We start from the raw sequence: 22,159 nt of genomic DNA, 5'->3' as shown, positions 1-22,159 counted from the left end.
TGGGATGAATAACAGAATTTTGAGTGAGGCTCCCTATGACTCCTCTCCCACAGCAAAGCTGCTCCAAAGTATTAACTTACAGAGGGTAGGTACTCATGGGGTCTCAAACACAACCTAGAATTGTGGTTGGTTAACTAGTAGTAATTGGGGTTTCAAGTGACATACATCATCGATAGTTACCATCTGAAATGCTGCACAATATTGCATCAGAATACAAACTCCTCACAACTGCATGAGGTAAAACATATGCCCATACGTATCTCTCATTACCAAAATATCATTCTAAGAACAACACTGGCCTTTTGGTTTTACAGTGATAATCTTTGGTCAAAGCTAGAGAATATTCGCAGAATCTGCCGAACATGAACACGCCCTTCTCGATGGGGCATAGAGTAAAAACTATATAGCAAATAAGGATGACGGCTTAGAGCCTTACTATTGTGTTATGGAAGGCATAATGCTTGTGTGAAAAACGCCTGAACATAGGCTGGAACAGGAATAGATGAAGTAGGTTTTGATTCTCTATACAATAGAGCTAACATGTGGGCTATTAAATAAATACTGTATGTCTTGTTTAACTATCATTGGTTGGAGTGTAATTTCATTAAATCAATCAATCAATCGTGGTTTATATAGCGCGACTACTCACCTGTGAGGGTCTCAAGGCGCTGTTAAATAGGTTAGACTAGAACGGCCTCTTTGGGGACTTTGGTATTTTTCAGAACTAACAACGTGAGGCAGGTGTAGGAATGTTTTTACAGGTTCGATCAGGCATGCTGCAGTTAACATTTAACCAAAACACTCTCGGGTAGAAAGAGGAGGTTCCGGTACAGCAGGCACACATCAAAGTCACTCGTAGGTTTTGTGTCCTAACTGAATTTTTAAACACCATAGGGCCGCAACAGAATCGAAACCAACCTGGTGTCTCCGCAGCAAATAACGCCCACACACACCTCATATTCATACTTAAGCTTCTCTATAGTTTATGGAAGTGTGCATTTTTGATAAAGTTAGCAGCCATTTCACTGACAATCGTTTTGTTTCTTCAAAGGGAAAATTAAACCAACGTGTCCCAAAGCTTCTTTTCTCACGCTCTATGTTTAGTTTTACATGTCTGCCATTTGTGCCTGATGATTTAGCACAGTTCCGGTATGTTTGACCGACTGCTCCAAGTCACTTGCAATGCTTAACAAATACTTCCAAAAAGCCTGGGCCTGGGAGCCAGTGAGTTAATCGTCCCTCTACTTCAAGGTTATAAAGTGTAGGACACAACCCCTACTCATGCTATGGGGGCAACTCCAAAACTGGCTCGTGTGTGCAGTGGTGAAGAGCCACATTACACACCAACTGTAGTCTTCTACATGTGGGAGCCCAATATTTGGCTTCAAAAGCAGTCATGCCAACATGGAGTTTGGTAAGGTGTACAAGTCACAAACAGTTACTGTCAATATCCAAAACATTGCAATGGGAATGTCCCTACACCAAGGTTTCCCAACATAGTCCTGGGTTATGTACAAATGATGGTATTGGAATTTGAGATTTCTATCAAATAATTACCCCAATATTCAGGACTGGATTCCAGTAGGTAACAGGTTAGTACACTGAAACAGTGGAATCAGTATTAGCCCCGAATACTTTTGGATCATCAACAGTCTCTTGCTCACTTCTTGAAGGAAGGTTTTCAAAGCAAGAAAGACAGTCTTTAGGTTCGACATGTTTCTGGTAATGGGAAATTCTGATTTGTCTGATAAGGTCATGATGGAGAGTTGACCTACCAAGTTCTATTTTGCTGTATTTGGGTGAGTTGGTGATTACAGAGGACTTTGGCAGCTTAAAAGAGCACCCTAGCAAAAAAGCAAGGAGCATAAGCCAACCACAGAAGCCTATAACCGCAACTGGTAGGCCTGGCACAGGCCTGGACTGTTCACCCGCAGCTGGTCCCCATGTTTCATCAAAAGGTGCTGCAGGAACACAAGTGGAGTTTGGAATGTGCACATACCCCTATGCAGGACCACAAGGCAAAAGTAGGTATAAGTGTTCATGCTGAGACCAGTCTCTGTCTCGTCACGTGGAGTTGCTTAGATGACTTATTCTCAAGGTTACTGGAACACTGTTAGCCTCTGGCTGTCTCTGAAGCAGACCATCTGCAAATTACGTGACAGATGGTAGATTATATAGCAAGAATCCACCATCAGTTGTATCATTTGCGGATTTCAGCAAAAATGAGTTAACTCAAACGGACCAAAAGTTGACAAACACAACAACAATGGTACAACATAGTGGGATGCAGTGTTCAAGAGTGATCTGCTCACCGTGTAACTGCTCATAGCTGTCGACCATTTTAAACAAGTATTAAAGATATGAAAATGTTGTCCAGATGGCATCAGTGCCCCCAACTAATGGATTGCAGAAGGGATTTTGTGGTAAATAAATCCTTTTATATTTTAATGTTATTCAAACAGAATAAAAATAATGATTCCTTGTCATCAAAAGTTTTGTTTCACTGTTAGTGTAAAATCATACAAGCCCGTTTCTCCTACCCCAGCGCAACAGTTACTTCAACAGGACAAGGATAGTTTAGAAAAAAAATCAAGGCATACTGCTTCTCTTTCTAATGTCGGATATCTTGAATGTTGTATCGCCTCCTAGTGAGACCACTACACTACACATATATATTGTACAATTCTGATCTACAATGTCTTTTTTAACCCTTTGTAGCCTTAACGATGTACATCTACATCATGAAAGGGTGTCACCAGAACACCTTTACAATGTATGCCTATTTCAATGGGCCAAAGAGCCACTTGTAGATCTTCAGAATAAAAATAATGATTCCTTGTCATCAAAAGTTTTGTTTCACTATTAGTGTAAAATCATACAAGCCCGTTTCTCCTACCCCAGCGCAACAGTTACTTCAACAGGACAAGGATAGTTTAGAAAAAAATCAAGGCATACTGCTTCTCTTTCTAATGTCGGATATCTTGAATGTTGCATCGCCTCCTAGTGAGACCACTACACTATACACATATATTGTACAATTCTGATCTACAATGTCTTGTTTAACCCTTTGTAGCCTTAACGATGTACATCTACATCATGAAAGGGTGTCACCAGAACACCTTTACAATGTATGCCCTATTTCAATGGGCCAAAGAGCCACTTGTAGATCACCAGCCGCCCCGCACCCGGTGGGCTGGGACTAGTGCCTCCTGGTTCTGGGTGCCCGCAAGGACTTTGTTTGATTGATTGAAAAAGCTTTATTCGAGTTGTACACTCATAAAAGCACACACATATAAATTCATACATTTTTTTAAAACTTCAAACATTCTACAACAATAAATTTAAAATTTAAAAATACGTAGTACATAAGCATAAAAGTTGTTACCAATTGGAATTAAAATAAGCTTTTTCATAATATGCGGAGACTAGATGCATGTTGAGGTATAGAAACCTCCGCGTTACGGACCATTCCAAGGACTTTGTTAGTGACTGATCCCTTATGGGCACTGGCAAACTCTGAAAGGCAGCCCAATACGCACTTCTGGGCCACCTCATTAAAAAGTATGTGATTTCACGAGTGACATCACAAATCAGATGAACTCGGGAGAGGGGGGCTAACAGCAGCTATTACAACCTCACCCCTTCCCCAGCCATGCCCACCAGCTGCACCTTAAATTTTCTGTTGGAGGGAGAAAGGGTGGTGGGAGAAGGGCTGGAGGAGCAGCCTAGATGCCACTACCCCATCACCCCACCAACAGAGAAAACTAACCAGGAGGTAGGGATTGTTCTTAGTCCCTCCTGTCTACAATCCACTTCCTGGTTCATTAAACACAGCTGCTTCTTCTCAGAATTCTTATCTATTCATGCCCCTGCAAGGAGCCAGATACTGTTTCGATTGTTTTCTAAGGCTAAGAAAAAATAGTGTCTAGCTCCTTGCTGGGGAACAGACTTGCGTGACTGTCCTAGAAAAGAGACGGATTCTATTTGCATTTTTTCTTAGCCCAATTACAAATCCAATAAGCGTCTCGGTACCTTTCACAGGCAAAGGGGAAACACTGAAAGGGCTGAAGCCTTGGCATAAATATTTTCCTACATAACGAAGCCAGAAGGAAATTACGTTTTGGGAAAAAATGCAGAAAATCTAACAAGCTTCATGTTCAGTGTGTTGTTTCGGCCAGTCAGCCAGGACAACAGATCTGGTACCCGGCAACAGAAATTTTATGATATGCAGGTGTTAGAAATATATGACTGGGCTACGTTTCTGTACAGTGTATTGGTGATACTGCAACCAATAATCAGGTACTCTAAACTGATATTTTGTTTTAAGCTTTCCAAATGCACTGCAACCAGTTTATCTCCTGTGTGCACACTTGAGCCCAAAGAAAATCCATATATGTATGGTATCTGCACACTCAGGAGATATAGAAGAACTAAATAGGGGGTCAAGTGTTGCCAAAAATATGATCCTGTGCAGCGGGGACTGGAGTATATTACCATGTTTTTCAAAAAATAATTGACTGTGAAGACTACATTCTCTAGGGAACCACATACATATTTGACCTTGCCAGACTAGACATTCGGTGCAACATTTCCTTAATAAACATTCCAGGGTTTAGGTTTGTCAATTTTAGAAATGTAACATATTGAGCACATTTGTTTACAAAATTAAATTATCTTCACTTTACTTCTCTATATGCTCATGCTGCAGTGAGTCACTGATGTACGGTTTGCACCAACACATAGCCCTGAATTAGCAGAACAATAATATTTTGTATGGGTTCACATGAATACAAAAGAGGAACTTGTGTTTAAACAATCCACAAACAACACAGAAGTGAAAGGGCTATAGGAGAGGAAAGAGGTGCTTACAGAGGCCCATACTGTGGACAGAGAATAAACCAGAAACTGAAAAACAGTTTTAAAACATATTTGGAACGCATATTATCAAAACTGCGAACATGTAGCGTAGTATTTCCCAAACAATCTTACTTCGCGAGTACGACCAGACAGTGTAAATAAAAGGTGTTCCTATGCGACTACATAAAACAAAAGCATTGTGTGTTGGGGAATAACACTTTAGGATCAGCTGAATGAATGTGTCTAGTTTTCTTTCAAAAGAAACCACCTCATTTTCTGTAGTGCTGTGAATCTTTTCCTAACCGGGTTCGAGTCTCAGCAGGGACGCTCAACATTGTTGTAATTCTGGGCAAATCACTTAATCTCCCTGTGCCTAACAAAATGAATGTGTCCGTCTGTAACGCAATTGGTGCTCATGTAAAGCGCCCTGATACCTTCGGGCAAAGTTTGCGCTTTATAAAAAGTAAATTGAAAAATATGTGGATTGAAACGACAGAATAACGTAATAACGTCGTAGTCCTGCATTATTCACATTTTCTTAGGGAAGGTCATTTTGCCAAAATTGGCTGATGCTGTGGGGTGCCGTTAGGGATCAGTGGTGACCCTCTCTAAAGGGGCAGAGCACCTTGTGTGGTGCTGCAGTGAAAGGGGCAGCGCTCGGACCAGCTGTTCCATTGTAGGAACTTGGGACCATGTTCTGGGATAGGAGGGTGAGGGTATACTTGCCATGCGGGCAATGCAACTAGTCAGCTGAGCCGGTGAGAAGATCAGAGTAGCGTTTGGTTCCGCTGTCCCATATCAAGGGGTAGATTGGGAATGCTGGCACAGGCTGGTTAGCTTTTTCCGAGTTGAGTACTGGAAGTGTTGGCTTCCCACAGCAAACAATAGCAGATGTTCTTCCTCTGATCCAGCTAGAATGGCAACCGTTGCCTGTCACTTAGGTTCTTTAACTCTTGCAGACTGAACTCATTCAGAACAGAGAGATACATAACGGGGATAGCTCAACCTTTTTTCCTTACACGCAAGTAATGTATAATGCTATTAGTTGGGCACATTAGTGTAGGAGAGTAGGATCTGCTTACTATGGTTACCCCCACTTTTTGCTGGTGTTTCACTGTTTCTCAACTTTAGTCTGACTGGGGCTCTGCTATTCATGCCCCCAGTCTAGCTGCTTCCTCTCTAAAATGATTGCATGTGCTTTAGGTACACTCCAGATTGGTTACTGGGTTACCCTTGTGAGTCCCTAGTATATGGTACCTTAGGTACCAAGGGCATAGGTACCCCAGAGGCCTACCAAGGGCTGAAGCATGTATTATGCCACCCCTGGGAAGCCTTACAAAATGGCACCACAGGACAGCTACTGCAGCCTGGGTAAGGTGGTGCATGCACCCCTTACTAAGATATAGGTTACCTATATCTACCTTTAAACACTGCCACAAATAAACCTATTAGTCACTCCTATGGCAGGCCTTGTCAATCCTGAAGACAGAGTGCTTGGTTTTGTGTGAGAGGGTGCCCATGCATGAGCAGGACCCCTCTGCAGCTTCCGGAATCTATTCTCTGAGGTTGTTCTGTGATGCAGCCAGACCTCATACTCATTATAACCTCGCGGTAAATGCTAACTTTGGAATGGCCTCCTAACAACAACACTTGCCAGTACTGATAATCATTAAAAAAATGATTTGTTCCAAAATGTATACTACATACACATCTGAAAGCTCATAAGTCGCTTTTATTTCAATTTTTCATTTATCATATAACCAAAGGAATTTTTAGTACATAATCAAGACGTGCTGCGGTGTATATATGTAAATTAGGATGTGTGGATGTGAAAAAATGTGGAATGATGATTTTATGAGTGGTTGAGTGTGTGAATATTGATTTACTTGTCCCCCGAATCATTGTTGATAAAAATCGTTTTCCTTTGTGTCTTGATTATGTACTAAAAATTCCTTTGGTTATATGATGAGGATGCTTGATTCCGGTCCAGGGAAGACATGGCTTGGCAGCTCGGGCTGGACTGTTCCCATGAGGCACAGGGTCAAGACTGATTTGCATATGGCCATGTCTGAACTGGGGTGGTGTGGTGAGCATAATAACGATGGATTAAACCCAGATCTGTGACTGGGGGAGAATGTTTTGCCATTGTGCAACAATCCGTCCATCAATTGTAGTTTTTGCAACAAGCATATTTAGGCAGCAGCTGTAAAAAGCTCATCCAAAGGCAATTGTTTTGACCTTTGTATATGAGAACGTTTGAAAGGCATTGGTAGAGGTGATGTTGCATATGACAATGGAAAAGGCGATAATAGACGTGAACATACGAGGCACAGATGCAGGGTAGTGGAGTGTGTTAGCGAGGTGTCGGTGTACACAGGCTGTTGGACAGATCCACATCAAGTCCATCTGGTTGTGAAGGGAGTAGACAGGCAGAGGGGAAAATTAGAAGCCCAAGAACAGACATAGAGAAGGAGAAGCAGAAGTCGGGGAGGTAAGGAAACACAACTAGAAAAGGAGGCGAGAAATGGGAATGGAAAATTGAACATGGGTGTGAGTGGAGGGAATGGACAGGGAAAACGTGGAGAGAGGCATAGAAGAACAAGGAGGCGGTGAGCCCTTCTTTTAATCAGAGTACCCTTTTGGCAGACCCCACCGGACATATCCTGTATCAGAGCAATGAGCATGTATAACACTGAAAACAGGGACATGAAATATTTACCATCTCTCCAAACAGAAAAATACATAAAACAAATAAGCGATCTTCCTAGGCCTACCTCTTGCCCCCACCCCAGTATGCTCCCCCTCTTTTCCTGCCATTCACACCACTAAAAGTGGTGCTTGGAGTAGCATTCCTAATGAACCAATCCAAAGACTTCGAAAAGTATAAGTACATGCATGATAGCAGCATACTGCGGGATGATAAACAAAACATTCATATGAAAAGGATCAACACGCCCACCTAATAGGTGTGCCACTATCCATGTGGAGCTATAGAATCACTCTTCTGATAAAGCAAGGATGCATCTCGCTTCTTCTTACTCTGTAGGTCGTTTCTAGTATGCCACTCAAGACAGTGTTGCCCTATAGGCACAGAAGTGTCAATATGCCAACATATATAAATTACATAAATGAGAATTATTTACATTTTTAAATAACGTAAAACTGCACATGCTCCACTGAAAGGCTGAATGATGCTGTGAGAGCAATATTTGAAAACAAAACCTGAGTAAACTTATGTATTTGCCGTTACATTTTCTTTTTTTACTCTTTACGCCAATCTCATTTTAATGTCCTGATTTGAAAGGGCCACCATGGCAAAACTAAATCAAACTTGCTTAAAAAGTTAATTGTAGTAAGTGTATCAATATTCGTGTAAAATCATCCAGAGTGTATATGTTTGCATTACTGATCTTTCCTTTCTGTAATACTGTGGCTGAAGTTAATATAACTATAAAAATAGGACACAGCCTTGTGCTATTATGTAGGCACCCCTGAAAGGAGTCCTGCTCCTGACAGGACACTGCTATCCCTGATCTGGGTGCTGATAAGTTCCAAACCCTCAGATAGGCTGCCAGAGAAACCAATGACAATCATCCTAGAACAAGATGCATGGTGATTGGTGTTGGTGCAGGCCTCCACGCTATCAGTTACAGTGCGTGTGTAGATGTGTCCGAAAGCCTGATATATAATTGCAGGAACAGCTGGGTTGGTCACAGTGCAGGTCTGTTGGTGGTGGCATGCAAGCACGAAAGCCATGCGTGGAATCGTCATAAGCCAAAGAGTACATGAGTCAGTGTGGGAATGGAGACAAAGAAGAACCTAACTGGATAGTGGGGATAAGAGATGTGTTTGACCACGTGTGTATACTTTAATTTGATTGACTGATTTATAGTTTTATAAAGGGAGACAAGAATCTGTAGGGCATCCTGATGCTTAAGAATCTATATGAAGTCATAACCACAGAGAAGATTGATAGTGGCTCGAAGTTCCCAAAGAAGAGAATTCCAGGTTTTAGCCAGGAGTACTGAAAATGCATGACTTCCTTTATGAATCTTGGCAAAGCAAGGTGTGACAAGTAGATTATCCTTCTGTGATCATGGTATGTATCTTAAGAAATGGTTTTTCATGGATAGCTTTATTTATAACAAAAGCATATAGCCTTACAGAAGCACATTTTCTAAGTAGAAAGTCAAAGGGGTGCCTGAATAAGAAAGTTAAATACGCTATCTTTTTGTGCGACTTAAGATGCAGTGTGCTGAAGCATTTTTAATACGCTGTAGACAGCATATAAGACTGGAAGGAAGTCTGACGGAAAAAGAACTGCATTAGTCCAGGCATGCGCTCACTAAAGCTTGGATCACCTATTTCCTGTGTATATCTGGGGCAAGATTATGCATTATCCCACAAGGCGTGTGTAAAATAAGAAACACAGTTGCCAGTGTGATTTTCAAAAGAGAGCATGCTATCAAAAATAACTCTTACATTTTGAGCAGCTATAAATGGAATAGATGAACAACCCAGTTCTCCTGGGCACCATGTTTAGGACCCGCAGGAAGGATTTCTAAACACAATGAATCCCGTCTTATGTGTGTTTAGTCACAGAGTGATGTCATTCATCCAAGATACGACTGCATGGAAAGAGTATTTGAAGTTGTTACAAGAGTGATGGCCAGTGCAGTTCAAATGTTCTAACCATTTGGTATAATCTGGACAGGATTACACATGCACTCATTAAGTACCTATTAGGGCTTCTACTGGTGCTAAATAGATATTGAGTAGGGTTCGTCTCAGTGCCAAAGAACATCTTTTATATTAAGAGATGAAACGTACCAAAGAAGCAGTTTCCTGGCACTCTGGCAGGAAGGAAATAATTCAACTTAAAGCCTCGTCCTTGATACCCATATCCCACCAATAGGGCGGGCACAGTATCATAGGCCACTGACAGATCAAACAGTAGCAATGCGGCAGACCTGTCGTCATCCATAATCCAGTGAATGTCATTTGCTTCCTTAACTAGCACCATTTCAGTGCGTAGGATGTACGAAAGCCAGACTGATGAGGATACCAAATACCATTTGAATCACTGAATTGTGTATATTGACTATTCTCTATATTTTCAACAGCTTTAGCTGGAAAGGGAAAAATCATTGGAGAAGCTGGAGAAGACTGTTTTGCCTTTCTTTTTTTAATTTAAACTATGGGTTGACTACTGCCTGCTTCCAAGTACTTGGTAACTTTTCGACCGAAAAATGAGAGGACATGGAGCTTGGGAGGTATTGAACCTGAGAAAAGTCTGAATCCTTTGACAGGGCATGGACCTAAAGGAGATCCAGAGGAAATAGTTTGGATTTTTTATGCAATTTGCTGATAAGTTACTAGAGAAATGGAGGAGAAGAAATTAAACGTCTTAGGGTGGTTTTTTAGGTCTCGTGGCGTTTGCGTGCGAAAGCGCGGTCTCGCCAGAAACCTATTGTCAGCGGCTCAGCTTCCCAGGAGACAAGAGCTGGCCACGCGCATGGGATCGGAGCGGGCCACGCGCGCGCGAACGCGCTCGCTGTGGTCATCTCCTGTCTCTTGGGAAGCGCAAACATACACAGGCACACCTCCCCCTGCTTACGCATGCGCACACACAGAGACCAACACACACGAGCGCACATACACGCACGCACACATACAGAGACTCCCCCCGCCGTCGCACACAGAGACACACACACGAGCGCACATACACTCACGCACACATAGAGACACCCCCCCGCCGTCGCACACATACACACACACGCGCGCACACACATACACACACGAGCGCACCAACACCCCCCTGCCGCCCCCCCTACAACTAAGGCCCACTTACCGCCACTCCGGACTTCTGCAGCCTCTGCAGGGCTCTCCCTCGGGCATGGGAGCCCCGCGTCACCACTGCTCCTCGGGCCAGGCACTCCGTGGGCGCGGGCTTCGCGCACAAGACGGAAGTCTCGCCCCCACGATAGGTTTCGTTTTTATGAGTGCGCGCGCACATCTTGTTTTGTTTGCGTCAGGCAGCCCATAATGTTCACTTCGTTTGTATATTAGTGCCAGGCAATCCTCGATGTATGCATAGTCGTATGAATAGATGTATACATGCATATATGATACATGCATATATGAATCTGCTGTGGTGTGGTGAAATCTTAGCCAAAAGGGAGCAACCATCTAGCCATTGACTCGCTTTCAGTGAGCTCATGCTTCGTGGGTAGATTAGGACGAAGACTAACCCTTCTCCTTTAAGTATGTTGGATGTGATAAATTCACGTAATTTGCTTTCATGTAATTATGCGATATTACTGAAAAATGAAGTGAATGTACAAAGGACTATGCAAAATGCACATCTGTCATTGCTGACCATTTTTTAACTATATTTTAAAGCGGAATGCGCCTTTGAGTCAATTTTTGGCACAAGTGCGCGCTTAAAAGCACTGCAAACAAAGGGAAAAAGCTGCTCTTGTTTGTGCTGCGTTGTTTAAGTGCGTCTTCTTTCTAAAGGTTCCATACAGCCAGTACTCTGGTCTGATCATTTTTTAATCTCCTTTTCCTTGCCGGTCACTGCCCTCATTCGGGAGAGAGAAGTAATAGAGGCCACGCGGATTTCACGCCCGTTCCATCTGCTCTCCGGGGATATGTTATCGGAGGCTCTCATCACCTTTCCCTGTCCCCTTCTGGGAAATTTGGAGGAGAATCTTGTCCTCCTCCAAAAATGGCTTATAGCCAGATTTGAGACCTTAATCCCCGAAAAGAAACCTAAATTAGGAGAGCACAGAGCGTCGGCCCTGTGGTTTTCTCCCCAGTTGAGGATACAAATACAGGAGTGTAAAAGGGCTGAGAGGGTTTGGAGGCGGGCTTATGATCCGATTGAGAAATTGAAATTTCGAGCAGTAATAAAAGCCTATCATCAGTCAATTTGGGATGAAAAAAGGGCCTATTTTGAACGTCGCATTGATGAGGCTGATAATGTCTGCAAAGAAATTTTTAAAGTGGTTCAGGATTTTACCTCTCCTGCCGTCTGTACTCCTAGTCATATTCACACTGACTCTTGGATACACCAATTAGCCACTTTTTTTGTTAGTAAGATCACAGTCATTCAAGCCTCTCTCTCCCTCTCTGGCTCTCAACCGGATTTGAGCCATTCACCGCCACCATCTCTTGTGGAGGGCCAGGGCCCTTTCCTCTTCGAATTTCCTCACATGGATCTTAGTACATCTTTGGAGCTTCTGTCAGGTTTGAAATCTGGCTCTCCTTTAGACCCATGTCCGGCCAAATATTTGGGGAAAGTGGCATCTGCCATTAACATTTTGGTGAACCCCCTGTTGAATACCTCCCTGTCTACAGGGGAGGTGCCTCAGGCATGGAAGCGCGCCATGATTCTACCACTGCTCAAGAAACCTACCTTGGACCCCCTCATCCATGCCAACTACAGGCCTATCTCCCTTCTCCCTGCTCTGGCGAAAGTGGCCGAGAGATACGTGCACAGGACAATTTCCAGTTTCATCGAAGGAAACAACCTGTTGCGCGCCTCGCAATCCGGTTTCCGTGCTAATTTTAGCACGGAGTCGGCTTTACTCGAGGTCACTGATGCCATCAGGGAAGTGCTCGACTCTGGGGGAAAGGCCATGTTAGTCATGCTTGACTTGTCGGCGGCATTCGACACCGTTCCTCACGAAGGCCTCCTTGCAAGACTCTGGGAATGTGGCCTTCGCGGAACGGTGTGGAACTGGCTTAAATCTTTTCTGGCCGACCGCCGACAAACGATCTGGGCGCCTCCTTTTTCCGCTGACATGGCTCCGCTAGAGGTGGGAGTCCCTCAGGGCTCCATTCTTAGCCCTATGCTTTTTAACATCTTTATGGCCCCTCTGGCGGTAGTCGCGGAATCTTTTGGCGCCCAGATCGTGTCATACGCTGATGACACCCAGCTCCTGTTCACATGTGATAGGGGCGGGTCATTCAATGGCATTCAGATCAGGGACTGCCTTGGTGCGGTATTTGAGTGGTTTAGATGTCATGGCTTAAAATGTAACTCAGATAAGTCGGAGCTCCTCTTTTTCGGCTGCGCCCCTGAACCCAATTGGAAATCTTGGTGGCCACAAGATATGTTTCCCCCTGATAATGTGTCTTTTAAGGCCAAGAATTTGGGAGTGATAGTGGATTGCGAACTATCTTTTGGGCCTCACATCTCATCTCTCTCAGGGAAATGCTTTGGCATTTTGCGGTTGTTGAGGAAATTTCTTCCTCTACTATCACTAGACCATAGGAAAACAGTCGTTCAGGCATTGATCGGTTCACGACTGGACTACGCAAACGCTCTTTTTCTGGGGTTACCGAAATATCTTATGACCCGTTTGCAAGTAGTCCCGAATTCGGCAGCCCGTACCATCTTTGGACTCCCGAGGAGAGCTGGTGCCACTGTTTTATTGAACACCTTACACTGGCTACCTATCTCCAAGCAAATTCTTTTCAAATGCCTGACTGTGGCCTTTAAAGCCTTACACGGCATCGGCCCCAAGTATATTGGGAAACGTCTTTCCCGGTATGAACCGAGCAGGACCCTGAGGTCATCGGGTTTGTCTATGATGACAGTCCCTGCAATTCGACGTGCAAGATTGGGAGGTCGGTCTTTCCGCCATTTAACACCAAAGGCCTGGAACGATTTACCATTGTCCCTTAGACAGGCTTCTTGTCTTCTTGCTTTTAGGAAGGACCTGAAAACATGGCTCTTTACGAAATAGATTTCTTTTTTTCTGCTCTTTACTGTTGTGTGGCTGCTTTTATCTGCTGATATTCTTCGCCAAAGCGCCGGGATGCTCCTCGGAGTAGCCGTGCGCTATAGAAGAAATAAATCAACATAACATAACATAAAGGTTTATACTGTAAATGACGCACAATTGAGCAAGTGTAATTTAAATTCGCCCAGGGCTAGTGAGCAGCAGGTCTGTGCCCTTGACCACACTCAATTGCTGAAGGAGTCAAGTCTCTCAGGCCACACGTTGACCTTCCGGAACTGGCTTCACCAAGGAAGATGAACACGAAGAGCCTTTCTCCTCTATTAACATCTATGTGAATCCAGGCCGGACATGCACACATGTCTTTACAATGGCCGCAGCAGCTATTGGACAGGAGAGAAGAGCACCAACAGGACGTGCCGAGAATGAAAGACAGGCAGAACTAACAGTGCTTAATTTGTAATGGAATCAGTGCCGGTCTCCAAAGCTCAGCTCAGAAGCCAGTGGCTGGTGCTACTAAATGTCAGCAGGCTGATTACGAAGGCTGCGTAGTCTTGAATCCACATCGGGCCTCTTCAATCCGATGCCAGACACTCCCTGCCTCTTTCACTCACGCAAGTTCCTGCTTTCTCCCCTTGTGACGGGGTTTCCGCCTCTCTCCTCCTCCGTATTTTCGTGCTTGTTTTTATTTCTCTTGCTCTCGAGAAATTTCTAAAAATAAATAAATAAGTGCTAGTCCCCAAAAATTAGTGACATCTTAAGTTGAGCGCTGTGATTACCACTAATCCTCATGACATACAACCTTGAGGATCACAAACATATATGGGGTGTCCCAATATATAATTAAACACTACTTCACAAAAACCCACTAAATTGAGGGGAATTCAGGGTACAGACTCGACAGTGTTAGACGGTACAGCCAGTAGGGAGTCTCCCCTCTGGGATGCAGGTAACATTCCTATGCACTAGGACCCGGTCAAGAGGACAGGAGTAACCCATTATAATAAAAAGAGTGCCACTTTGGATGTGACCGTCCTATACTGAGTCAGGAACCCTGTTGGTAGATTGGTGAGGCGGCGTGACCCCCTTGTCCGAGATGACACACTGAGACAATGATAAAATAAGTAGCGGGATTGCAAATGGTGACTGCGCCACGGAATTTCCACGCTACCGATGCAAACTGCTTGCTGATGGAGAGTACCGGTGGTCCCGAGGCACGTGCCTCGAAATCTGAGCCAGCACCTCTCCTTTCGTTGTTACCCAGCAAGGGAAATTTTCCGTGAGCATCACATGCTGCTGATGCAGGCAAACGAGGCATCTCCCCACAGGCGCTGCACTCCCAAGTGGGCACCACATACTGCACACTTTGCACAACAGGGAGCATTGCAGGTTGCCCGTGTCTGCCACGCAACACGTTGTTCCTGCCATGGAGGTTTCCCACAGCCCGGTGCAGTTAATAAATACAGGGACCCAACGATACGTGGCATCGGGGAATAAGAACGGACGTGGTAGAGATAGGCTTTTTTTAAATTTATTTATTAGTTTTCACTTTTATATAGCGCAAACTTTACCCGCAGGTATCAGAGCACTTTAAATCAGCATGCTTATAACAAACAAGATTAGCACTCTATATTACTGCCAACTTTGCTTCGCATAAGCAACAGATAACCATTCACAAACAATGTTTATATACCAATTGCAAATTAAAAAAAATAATAATGCAAAGCATTGTCATTTACAATGCCAGTAACTCAAACTTTAATGCTGCGAGACCTATTGCATTGTAAATGCTTGTAATTGGGTAGTGAGGGCTACTGATTCAATTGGAATAGTATCTGCTCCGAGCATGTGTAATACGTTTGTTGTAAGAACTGACAGCTGTCTTGTAGTTCAATTTAGCCGAATCAGAATATATTTTCTGCCAAACATGTTTCAATTTCCTCACATTACATGTGGTTATGGTTAACTCAGTAGTATACCAGGGCTTGTTTGATATAGTTTTAGGTTGTTTAAGTTTTAAATAAGTTGTACCACCCAAGGCAGGAGTCAGCAATAGTTAAAAGAATTAGCATCCCATTCGTTGCTGCTGGAAAAATAGGCGTAGAGGTAGCCAAGAAGATGTTCACTCTAAAATTTGCCAAGAATCTTCTCAAACAAGCGGATTTATTAGGGGGAGGGGGGAGAGGGAGAAATATATATATGTGTGTATATATAATTCTTAAGAGTGAAGAATACGGCCTTATGATCTGTCCATGGAAGATCTAAGCCAAAGTCAAATTTGCATCAGTCAGGATTGAAGAATATCAAGCTGAGTGTGGTTTCCAACATGTGTGGGACCATTCAAGAGCGGTGTCAATCACATGGCACCAAAGCACTCAAACGGCTCTTGGGCCTTCACTTGCTAAGGGGTCATTGACACAACCACTGATCAAATCTCCAAATAGCAGTAATTTGTTGAAAAGCAGTGTAAGAGACGCAATATTGTTTATCAGATGACTACTAAAGAACTTTTAAGTGTAAGCGGATCTGTAGACCGGTATAGTTTTGATGGTAGAGAAGGCGTTGAGTCCAATATTTAAAGCAGGGTTATACACATTGGGTGTAGAGCTCATATTAGCCTTTTATATGTTGAAGTGTTGACAATGACGTGTTTACCGATTAAGGCATCCCGCCCCACTGCTGAGCAAGTCAATCTACATGGCAGATTTCTAGCCTGTTGGAGCTGCTAATTCAATGCCGGTACGGAGGTATTTCTAAGCTACTTTTTCTGTTCGAAATAGCAAGTCGACGTTGTGTTTAATTATAAAGCCATGAATCTCGACAGCATGCTTTATCATGGACCTGGAATTGATTAGTGCACAAAAGATCTCGGAAATGATCTTCATAGTTTGACGTAGGGGTAGTTGTATAGACAGATATGGTGGCAGTACCTTGGTACATTTTGGAGAGGCAGAGTAAATCTTCAAAAAGAAAATTTATGATTTAATTAAGTCAGATGGGACATACTTACAGATATTTGTGCGGCAATAGAAGAGGACAAAACGTCTTTTTTACCTCAAATAGCAGAGATGCCAAATCTCCAGTTTGCCCTGCCCACTACCCAGCAAGTTTAGATTAGTTCAAATTATATAGTGGTCAGGAGGTCTGCACATGACCCAGTCTGTGGCACAAGAATGCAAACTCCTTCCTTACACTGTGGCACTAAAATGGAGAAAGCGGATATGGGTTGCAAAGGCAAGAGGATATGCGAGAAACCGCAACATTGATGGAATGAGAATAGCGGACAAAACTGTCTGAGACTTGATACCACATCTATCAAGATGCAGGTAAAGAACAAGTTACTTACCTTCGGTAACGCTTTTTCTGGTAGATACAGTATCTGCCGGTGGATTCCTCACCTTGTGAATATCCCCCTTGCGTCAGCAACATTCGGAAATTCTTTTTGTAGCTTCGTGCCAACGTGGACGACGTCATAGAGGCACAGCATCGCGCGCCACTCCACTGACATCACCGACACCATAATAGGCCCACGCCGGCGTGATGACATCAGTTCCGCCCTTTTTTCCGTGCCTTCGAGGCACACGGACGGACCAATGACAGTAGATATATACACAGTATACACAGTACATAAATGTCAAGATAATACACACAGCGTGAAGCAAATGCAGGAAAGCAATTGAAACAAAACATTTCCTTGACAAAATATATATACATTACATTACAGTAACTCAGGTATAGAAGAGTGGACAACGGGGAGGCGTGTGGGTCAGTGAGGAATCCACAGGCAGATACTGTATCTACCAGAAAAAGCGTTACCGAAGGTAAGTAACTTGTTCTTCTGATATATACATCTGCCAGTGGATTCCTCAGCTTGTGAATAGAGTCCCACAGCAGTCCCCACTCCCGGAGGAGGGTGTCCACTCTCCTATACCAGAAAATCTTGGAGGACAGAACGCGCAAAGTGGCCGTCCTCCTCACTTCGGAATCCAAGCAGCAATGCTTCGCGAAAGTGTGGAGGGAGGCCCAAGTTGCCGCTCTACAGATGTCCTCTACAGGTACACCCCTAGACAAAGCAGATGTTGAAGACTTTGCGCTAGTAGAATGAGCCCTTATACCCTCTGGAGGTTCCTTACCCGCCAGGGAGTAGCAGATCTTGATGCATATAATAATCCATCTTGAAAGAGTGCGCTTGTGCACCGCTCTTCCTTTCTTGCTCCCAGCAAATCCCACAAAGAGCTGGTCATCCACACGATAGTCTTTAGTCCTATAGAGATAAAAGCTCACCGCCCTCTTAGGGTCCAGACGGTGTAGTCTCTCCTCCTCCTTGGAAGGGTGAGGGGGAGGATAAAAGGTAGGAAGGGTAATGGACTGTCCCAGATGGAAGGGAGTTACCACCTTAGGCAGAAAAGCAGCACTGGTCTTAAGAACCATTCGTTCAGCATGAATGGTCAAGAATCACTGACGGGGGGGGGGGATTTGGGGGCGGAGGGGATTGGAACTTTATTAAAGGGCATGAATATCATTGACTGTCGAATAGTTGGTTGCTACAGCGACATGGTGTACTACTATATATGAAGTTCTGTTGTTGGCGAAAAACAATAAAAATTTTGTTTTAAAAAAAATAAAAAAATGAATGGTCAAGAATGGGGGCTTTGAACTAAGAGCTTGAAGCTCACTTACCCTCCTTGCTGAGGTAATAGCGACTAGGAAGACCGTCTTAAAAGACAAAAGTCTCATGGGACACTTGTGCAAGGGTTCAAAGGGAGAACCCATCAAGTAGGTTAAGACGAGATTTAAGTCCCATTGAGGGATATATGACGGTACAACGCGTACCGTCACAACGCATACCTTTACAACGCGGCCGTGACAACGCAAGTCGTTACCACGACTTGCGTTGGGGGGGCGCGGATTTCGAATAGTTTAATTTACTATTCTAACACCAGTCCCCGTGGACCCTAGGGAAGGTGTTAGGATAGTAAATTAAATATTTTTAGACCTTGAGCGCCCTCCAGCGCAAGTCGTGGTAACGACTTGCGTTGTCACAGCCGCGGTGTAAAGGTACCGCGTTGTGAAAACATCGTTGTAAACGATGTTTACCCCCATTGAGGCACAATAAAGGGAGTAGGAGGGAATTTATTAGTGAGACCCTTAAGAAACCTTAAAACTACAGGAGATTTGAATAGAGACGGCTGATCCGGCAAACAGAGAAATGCCGACAATGCCGAAAGATAACCCTTGACTGTAGCCACAGCAAAACCTTGCTGCGCCAAAGAAAGTGCAAACTGTAGTATATCAGACAAATGAGCCTTCAAAGGGTCAACGGATTTCTCTCCACACCAAGAGACAAATTTAGACCATCTGTACGGATAGATAGATTTAGTGGAGTCACGCCTGGCCGAAAGAATGACATCCACCACATCGTGTGGGAGAGAAAAGGAATTCAGGTTGTCCCGTTCAATCTCCAGGCTTGAAGGTGTAAGGTCTGGAGGTGGGGGTGTAGAACCTGCCCCTCCATCTGAGAGAAGAGATCTGCCCTGAAAGGGAGACGGAGCGGCGGGCATGAGGAGAGGTGGAGAAGATCTGTGTACCACACCCTTCTTGCCTAATCCGGGGCGATCAGTATAACTTGGGCCCAGTCTTGGCGAATCTTCCTCAGAACCCGAGGAATCAAGGGTATGGGGGGAAATGCGTAAAGGAGCCGTGAGTCCCAACTCAACTGAAACGCGTACCCCAAGACTCCCCGCATCGGATACTGGAGGCTGCAGAATGACAGGCAGTGAGCATTCTCGCGAGTGGCGAACAGGTCCACCTGAGGAGTACCCCAAGTCCGAAAGACGTGACGAACCACTTCTGGATGAAGCCTCCACTCGTGGTCGGCCGAGAACTGCCGACTGAGACTGTCTGCATGCACGTTCAGAACCCCAGCCAGATGATTTGCCATCAGACAAATCTGATGGTCCTGAACCCAGGACCAGAGACGCAGAGCCTCTCTGCATAGACACTGCGAACGTACTCCTCCCTGCTTGTTGGCATACCACATCGCGGTGGTGTTGTCCGTCAGGACTAGAACCGACCGACTGCGAAGGGAAGGGAGGAAGGCCTTGAGTGCCAAACGTATCGCCCGCAATTCCAGAAGGTTGATGTGAAGCAACCTTTCCGCTGGAGACCAAAGACCCTTGACCTCCAGATCCTCCAGATGAGCACCCCACCCTAGAGTGGATGCATCCGTTATCACTGTGGCCACCGATGGAGGCAGTTGAAAAGGCTTTCCTTGAGACCGGTTGCCTTCCACTCCTCACCAAGCCAGACCCGCTGCAGTTTCTCTGGAGATCCTCACAGACTCCCGGAGATCTCCGTTGTGCTGATACCACTGCCTGCGGAGGCACCACTGGAGCGCCCTCATGTGCCAGCGTGCATGGTTGACCAACAGAATGCAGGAAGCCATCAGACCGAGCCGGCGAAGGACCTTCAGAACTGGAACGACCGCTCCATTGTGAAATAAAGGAATTAACTCCTGTATGTCGCGAATCCTTTGAGGTGGAGGGAATGCACGACACACAGTTGTGTCCAGTACCGCACCTAAGAACAGGTTGCGCTGGGAGGGCACCAGGTGAGATTTGGGTACATTTATAGAAAAACCCAACCTGTGTAACAACTGAGTTGTTTCTTGCAAATGATGGAGCACTTTTTCTGGGGATTCGGCTTTGATCAGCCAATCGTCCAGATACGGGAATACCGGTATCCCCGATCTTCTGAGATGTGCCGCCAACACAGCCATCACCTTGGTGAAAACTCGAGGCGCAGTAGTAAGACTAAACGGTAGGACCACAAACTGGTAGTGCTGTAAACCCACCGTAAAACGGAGATACTTCCTGTGCGACTGCAGGATAGGGATGTGAAAATATGCATCCTGCAAGTCTATTGACACCATCCAGTCTTCTTCCATCAGCGCCTGAAGAACCCGTGCAAGGGTGAGCATCTTGAACTTCTCCTGTTTTAGGTAAAGGTTCAAGATCCTGAGATCCAGGATTGGACGAAGCCTGCCATCCTTCTTGGGTATCAGGAAATACCGGGAGTAGCATCCCTGACCCCTTTCCTGCTCTGGAACCAACTCTATCGCACCCTTTCTTAACAATGTCTAGACTTCCTCCTGCAGGAGTAACAGGTGTTCCTCCGTGCAAAAACCTTGGCAAGGAGGGTAATTTGGAAGGAATTGCCGAAAGGGAAGAGCATACCCATTTTCTACGAGATTGAGAACCCAAAGATCTGATGTAACCGATTCCCAATCCCGTAGAAAATAGGTAAGCCTACAGGACCCGCATGATCCTGAATGGCGGATCTGGGGCTGCTTTTCTGTGGTTGGGGGGCTGGAAGAGGTGGAAGAGGAGGAGGCCTGATATCCTCGAGGACGAGCTCTTTGCTTACCCCTGTAAGACCTGTACAGGGGTTTTTGCTGCTGCTGCTGCTGCTGTTGACCTTGCCGGTAGGGGCGAAAGGAAGAACGTACAAAACCTCTATACCTTTTGGTAGATGAACCCCTGGTCTGCAGCCCCAAAGATTTGGCAGTAGCCCTACTGTCCTTAAATCTCTCTAAGGCTGCGTCAGCTTTTTTTCCAAAAAGTCCAACACCGTCAAAAGGCAGATCCAATAATGCAGCCTGAACGTCCGCCGAAAAACCCGATGACTTCAGCCAGGCAGATCTCCTAGAGGCAACAGCGGTTCCCATGATGCGAGCAACCGAATCAGCAGTGTCCAGCCCACTCTGGATCACCTGGCGTGCAGCCGCCTGTGCATCAGTCAACACTTCCTCAAAATCCTTCCTGTTGCCATCAGGAATTTTAGAAACCAACAGACGCAGCGAATCCATAAGGGCATGAATGCATCTCCCCATAAGGCAAGTGGCATTAGTTGACTTTAAAGCCATACTTGCTGAAGAAAAGGACTTCTTAGCAGTGTGGTCCTGTTTCTTGGCATCCTTATCCCCAGGCACTTGAGGAAATGCGCCCACAGTCATTTTAGAACAGGCTGCCTGAATAACAAGACTTTCAGGCGAAGGATGTGACGTTAAAAATTCAGGGTCCCCAGGTGCAACTCTATACCTCCTTGCAACACTTTTAGACACTGCAGGAGCTGTTAGAGGCTTGTTCCAAACCTCCAAAATAGGCTCAGTTAAAGCCTCATTAAAAGGGAGCAACGGCTCAATTACCGAACTTGTGGAATGGAGAACCTCAGTCAGAAGATTAGATTTAAATTCGACCGTAGGCAAAGTTAAATTCAAAAGTTCTGCAGCCTTCCTCATGACTACGTGGTATGGCTTAACATCCTTTGAAGGATCATCAGATACAGATGGCAGCTCCCATTCAGGAGAAAGCTCCAGACCACTAGCCTCCGCTAGATCTTAAAAACAATCATCTTGAAGCTCACCTTCCTGCATCTCAGCCTCAGCCTCCCTATACCTTTGTTCTTCCAAGAGGCGCTGAGCATCCCTCCTAGATCTCTCCTTCAACAGCCGCGCCGTCGGATCCGTGAACGACTCCGACGGAGTCGGGATC

The 22,159-nt window shown here is 44.9% G+C and overlaps 2 protein-coding genes across 5 annotated transcripts in view; one reads left to right on the top strand and one right to left on the bottom strand.

Moving 5' to 3' along the window:
* Nucleotides 1-22,159, bottom strand: part of SEC23A (SEC23 homolog A, COPII component) — an 891,592-nt gene that overhangs the window by 412,302 nt on the left and 457,131 nt on the right. The gene's annotated exons all lie outside the window — the stretch shown is intronic.
* The window catches only part of LOC144781109 (adenosine receptor A3-like), a 46,682-nt gene that overhangs the window by 2,332 nt on the left and 22,191 nt on the right, over nt 1-22,159 (top strand). The gene's annotated exons all lie outside the window — the stretch shown is intronic.

Source organism: Lissotriton helveticus, chromosome 9, assembly GCF_964261635.1.
Source record: "Lissotriton helveticus chromosome 9, aLisHel1.1, whole genome shotgun sequence".
NCBI classification, from domain to species: Eukaryota; Metazoa; Chordata; class Amphibia; order Caudata; family Salamandridae; genus Lissotriton; species Lissotriton helveticus.
Note: the sequence above shows the minus strand (reverse complement) of the source record. Positions and strands in the feature narration are given on the sequence as shown.